The sequence below is a fragment of the Salvelinus sp. IW2-2015 genome, linkage group LG24 (assembly GCF_002910315.2).
Source record: "Salvelinus sp. IW2-2015 linkage group LG24, ASM291031v2, whole genome shotgun sequence".
NCBI lineage: Eukaryota > Metazoa > Chordata > Actinopteri > Salmoniformes > Salmonidae > Salvelinus > Salvelinus sp. IW2-2015.
Window position 1 is genome coordinate 11,065,849 of NC_036864.1, and position 6,340 is coordinate 11,072,188.

Genomic DNA, 6,340 nt, shown 5'->3' on the forward strand with positions numbered 1-6,340 from the left:
TCTTGACAACAAGGTAGACGAAATCCGTGCAAGGGTAGCCTTCCAGAGAGACATCAGAGACTGTAACGTTCTTTGTTTCACGGAAACATGGCTCACTCGACACACGCTATCGGAGTCGGTACAACCAGCTGGTTTCTTCACGCATCACGCCGAGAGAAACGAGCATCTTTCTGGTAAGAAGAATGGCGGGGGTGTATGTCTTATGATTAACGAGACGTGGTGTGATCATAACAACATAAAGGAACTCAAGTCGTTCTGTTCACCTGACTTAGAATTCTACACAATCAAATGCCGACCGCATTATCTACCTAGAGAATTCTCTTCGATTATAATCACAATCATCATATATCCCCCCCCCCCCCAAGCAGACACATCAATGGCCCTGAACGAACTTCATTTGACTCTATGTAAACTGGAAACCACATATCCTGAGGTTGCATTTATTGTAGCTGGGGATTTTAACAAGGCTAATCTGAAAACAAGGCTCCCTAAATTCTATCAGCATATCGATTGCGCAACCAGGGTTGGCAAAACCCTAGATCATTGTTCCGCGACGCATATAAGGCACTCCCCCGCCCTCCTTTCAGAAAAGCTGACCACGACTCCATTTTGTTGCTTCCAGCCTATAGACAGAAACTAAAACATGAAGCTCCTGCGCTCAGGTCTGTTCAACGCTGGTCTGACCAATCGGATTCCACGCTTCAAGATTGCTTCGTTTACGGGGACTGGGATATGTTCCACATTGCGGCGAAAAACAACATTGATGAATACGCTGATTCGGTGAGCGGGTTTATTAGCAAGTGCATCGGCGATGTCGTACCCACAGCGTCTATTAAAACATTCCCAAACCAGAAACGTAGATTGATGGCAGCATTTGCGCAAAACCTAAAGCGCGAACCACTGCTTTAATCAGGGCAAGGTGACCGGAAACATGACCGAATACAAACAGTGTAGCTATTCCTCCGCAAGGCAATCAAACAAGCTAAGCAGTATGAGACAAAGTAGAGTCGCAATTCAACGGCTCAGACACGAGAGGTATGTGCAGGGTCTACAGTCAATCACGGAATATAAAAGGAAAACTAGCCCCGTCGCGGACCAGGATGTCTTGCTCCCAGACAGACGAAACAACTTCTTTGCTCGCTTTGAGGACAACAGTGCCACTGACACGGCCCGTTACCAAACCTGCAGGCTCTCCTTCACTGCAGCCATGTGAGAAAAACATTTAAACATGTCAACCCTCGCAAGGCTGCAGGCCCAGACGGCATCGCCAGCCGCGTCCTCAGAGCTGCGCAGACCAGCTGGCTGGTGAGTTACGGACTATTCAATCAACCCTTATCTCAGTCAGCTGTCCCCACATGCTTCAAGAGGGCCACCATTGTTCCTGTTCCCAAGAAAGCTAGGTAACTGAGCTAAATGACTACCGCCCCGTAGCACTCACTTCCGTCATCATGAAGTGCTTTGAGAGACTAGTCAGGACCATATCACCTCCACCCTACCTGACACCCTAGACCAATCCAATTAGCTTACCGCCCCAATAGGTCCACAGACGACGCAATCGCAATCACACTGCACACTGCACACTGCCTAAACCATCTGGACAAGAGGAATAACCTTTGTGAGTGCGCTGTTCATTGACTACAGCTCAGCATTTACACCATAGTACCCTCCAAACTCGTCATTAAGCTCGAGACCCTGGGTCTCGACCCCGCCCTGTGCAACTGGGTCCTGGACTTCCTGACGGGCCGCCCCCAGGTGGTGAGGGTGGGTAACAACATCTCCACCCCGCTGATCCTCAACACTCGGGCCCCACAAGGGTGCGTTCTCAGCCCTCTCCTGTATTCCCTGTTCACCCACGACTGCGTGGCCATGCACGCCTCCAACTCAATCATCAAGTTTGCAGACGACACTACAGTGGTAGGCTTGATTACCAACAACGACGAGACGGCCTACAGGTAGGAGGTGAGGAACCTCGGAGTGTGGTGTCAGGAAAATAACCTCACACTCAACGTCAACAAAACAAAGGAGATGATTGTGGACTTCCGGAAACAGCAGAGGGAGCACCTCCCTATCCACATCGACGGGACAGTAGTGGAGAGGGTATAAAGTTTTAAGTTCCTCTGCGTACACATCACGGACAAACTGAAATGGTCCAACCACACAGACAGCGTGGTGTAGACCTCAGGAGGCTGAAGAAATTTGGCTTGTCACCGAAAACTCAACTTTTACAGATGCACAATTGAGAGCATCCTGTCGGGTTTATCACCGCCTGGTACGGCAACTGCTCCGCCCATAACCGTAAGGCTCTCCAGAGGGTAGTGAGGTCTGCACAACGCATCACCGGAGGCAAACTACCCGCCCTCCAGGACACCTACACCACAGGAAGACCAAAAAGATCATCAAGGACAACAACCACCCGAGCCACTGCCTGTTCACCCCGCTATCATCCAGAAGGTGAGGTCAGTACAGGTGCATCAAAGCAGGAACCGAGAGACTGAAAAACAGCTTCTATCTCAAGGCCATCAGACTGTTAAACAGCCATCACTAACATTGAGTGGCTGCTGCCAACATACTGACTCAACTCCAGCCACTTTAATAATGGAAAAATGTATGTAATAAATGTATCACTAGCCACTTTAAACAATGCCACTTCATATAATGTTTACATACCCTACATTACTCATCTCATATGTATATACTGTACTCTATACCATCTACTGCATCTTGCCATCTTGATGTAATGTATCACTAGCCGCTTTAAACAATGCCACTTTTATATGTTTACATACCCTACATTACTCATCTCATATGTATATACTGTACTCTATACCATCTACTGCATCTTGCCCATGCCGTTCGGCCATCACTCATTCATATATTTTTTTATGTACATATTCTTATTCATTCCTTTACACTTGTGTGTATAAGGTAATTGTTGTGAAATTGTTAGGTTAGATTACTCGTTGGATATTACTGCATTGTCGGAACTAGAAGCACAAGCATTTCGCAACACTCGCATTAACATCTGCTAACCATGTGTATGTGACAAATAAAATTTGATTTGATGTTCAGCACCTCAGTCTCCGTCTTCAGACAGAACAGCACACTGCCAGCTCAAAGTACAGGGAGCTCTGAATGTGTCTCAGATGCTTACCACCCCTCGGCTCCCCTCAACTAAAAAAAGAAACCTCATCAAAGTGCGACAAAGCATGTTGGGTATTTAAGTGCACTTTGATCTGGGTGGCGGAGCTGCCGTTCCCTTTATCACTAGGTGAATATAAAAGAGCCATCTGGAAGGGCAGTGTCTGAGAAGCCAGGAAATAAATAAAGACCTGTCTGTATAGAGGTACATCAGACACATGCTAGGGATGCAGGGATACACACCTGGACACGTCTAGAGCAGCAGAGTAAGAGACAAACGAGAGCAGGAAATAAGGATCTGGTCACACAATGAACCTTTTACTGCAGTGGGCTAAATGAGGGTCACACATAGTGTGGTAGTCTTAAACAAATCTAACTTGAAACAAAATTATACACCTCACACACATGGTTATGGCTTAAAAGAAAGAAGACACCTGTACCATGTCAGACATAGAGTTGAGATGTATTCAATGTTGAGTTTGCATTCCAATATTACACTCACAGAAGACTGAAATTTAACAAAACGGTTTGACATAGAAACACCTGCTTTTTATTTTATTTTTTAAATCATCTTTATTAATGATGAAATTATGAAAAAATATTAATAACATTCCACCCATGAGGCCAAAGATAGCGCTTTTGGTCACTGACTGCAGGAAAGGGCTACACACATTCACTTATCAACAAGGAAACTGTTTAGTTTGTGTAAAAAAAATACAGTTAGTTTACAATACAATTTCACATTACCTCTACTTTTATGAGCTGGAAAATAAATACTCTGAACCTGAAATGTAAAAATGAATTAAACTTTTAAACAAACAGAGGCACAGACAAATCCCTGCATCAACATCTCTAATCGTTCAGTTGGATATGGAGCCCATGCTATTCACAACTGCATTGATCTGTTTGTCATTTATTCAATTTCTTTTTGCCTCTTTCATTTGAGATAAGGGTGTAATCAGCCTTGAGAAGAGAACATTGCAAGGCACTGCGCATTGGAATGATTTCACGCTAACAATGCAGAGACTCAAATCAAAAGTGACGTAGCTTCCGAAATGGAATGTCACATCATGTTAAAAACGTGAATTTTCCATTATTTTTGCCACTTTTTCCCGCTCCACTTGAAATGAGTACCATTGTCGGTTCAGCGGAGATTGTTGTTCTGATGGATAATTTGCCATGTTTKGGGATTGATAACATTTAGTGCAATCCACACACGAGGGAGAGGATGAAAAATAGAAAAATACAAATGGATTCCATTATAGAGCTAGTTTTGAATGTAATTATGCAGCATTTTTGAATGTAGATATACAGCACATTTTCTATGTGCTATATATCTATGATTAACTTGGCTCTTTTTGGCACTTCTCCGACAACGTTACCTCCTGCTACCTTGGTGTAGTGGAGGGTAAACGCAGCATACCCACTTTCTTTTGTGGGACCTTTTGTGGAAAAATGTATTGGAAGTATAGGTAGCGTTACTTTTTCACTGCAACTGGTGAATCAGAGTTTACCCACATATTTTTTTAATACTATATCACTGTTAGCTTATCCTCTATACCATTACAAACAACTTACTGCCCAGGGGTACGACTTCAGGAAGTACAAAAGACCTTCCGTTACCCTATGAGAACATGCAGCAGTTTGATTCGCTACCGAGTCCAAACTCCTGGCTTAGCCAGTTCCATCATTAGCTAGAGACTACGCAAGACAAGAATAGACTGTTTTCCAGCCTCTATAAAAGTCAGATGCATCTCACCCCAGGAGTCAACCATCCTTGACAAATGAGAACAAATATATGTGTGTTGTTTGTCTCCTCAGTCCTATTTTGAGGGATGTTTACACGAAGTTCCCACAGCGTTTGTAAGAAAAATGCATTATCAGAGATATGCAGACAAATGTTTACGGAAATCGTCTTTGAGACTACCCTTTTCTTATTTCTAAGGGGTGAACAAACATCAGATGTACAGTATCTGCCAAATAATCCCAACAAATTACAGTGCAGTACCATATGCTCCTTGGCCCTAGTCAACAGTATAGGCTTTCCCATTCAAACAGGTCAAAAATACAATGACTTTGTATCACTCACCGTGAGTCATACCTAATGAGAGTGTAACTTTCTTTTGATTCGCCCCAGAACTTCCAGCCTTGAGCTCATAATTGTGGCAGTAGTCAGTCAGTCACACATTGCGGTGGCACCACCAATGAAAGGCACCTTGTTGCAGGACTCTTGGCCTGTGGGGCGGGCCCCGGCCAGCACGATGACCTGTCACTTTAATGCAGCGCTGTCACTCAGGCTGAGTACAGAGATGGCCCCCTTGCTCCTAAAGTGGTGTCTGACACGCGCCACAATGTAAGCATTTCGCCTCGCTCTGACAAGACGATAATAAGAATTACTTACCCCCTCCCCTGGACTGGAAGGCATTATGTGTTCTTCCAAGTTTAGAGGGCATAATTGATGATAATTACAGTGCTTACAACCAAACAGCTCCAAAAGGATCTTGCAGTGAGCAGAACTATGCCAGAAAAAAATAAACAAATGAACAGAAATAGAGAAAATGTTGGATTTGAATTATTCTTCTCTGCTGATATTTGTTTTATATCAAATGTGTGTTTATAGCTACAGTATTACATTGACATTTTTGTCATTTAGCAGACGCTCTTATCCAGATTGAATTATAGTTAGTACACTCATCTTAAGATAGCTAGGTGGGACAACCACATACCTCAGTCACTGTAAGCAAATTTTTTCTCAATAAAGTAGCTATCCGTAAAGTCAGTGCTAKTAGTGGGGGAAAAGTGAGGGATTATTTATGATACTCTTTGAAGAGGTAGGGTTTCAGATGTTTTCGGCCTCTGAGCAGAAGGGAAGGGCCGAGACAGCCAGGAGGAAAGAGAACAGAGCGAGTCATAGGATGCGTAAAGGGAGGAAAGTAGGGACAAAGAAGCAGAATGAGGAGACAGGAGGGAGAAGGATTTAGCAGAAGGGAGAGATGATAGAATATAAGAGAAGAGAGTAGTGGGAGAGAGAGAGCGAAGATTGTGATGGCACATGACCATCTGGGCAGGGGCTGAGTGGGTGGGATTGGAGGAGAGAGAGTAGTGATCATTAATAGTGAACTGGAGGGGGGTTGCAATGAGATTAGTAGGTGAACAGCCTCTAGTAAAGATGAGGTCAAGGATAATGCCTGCCTTGTGAGTG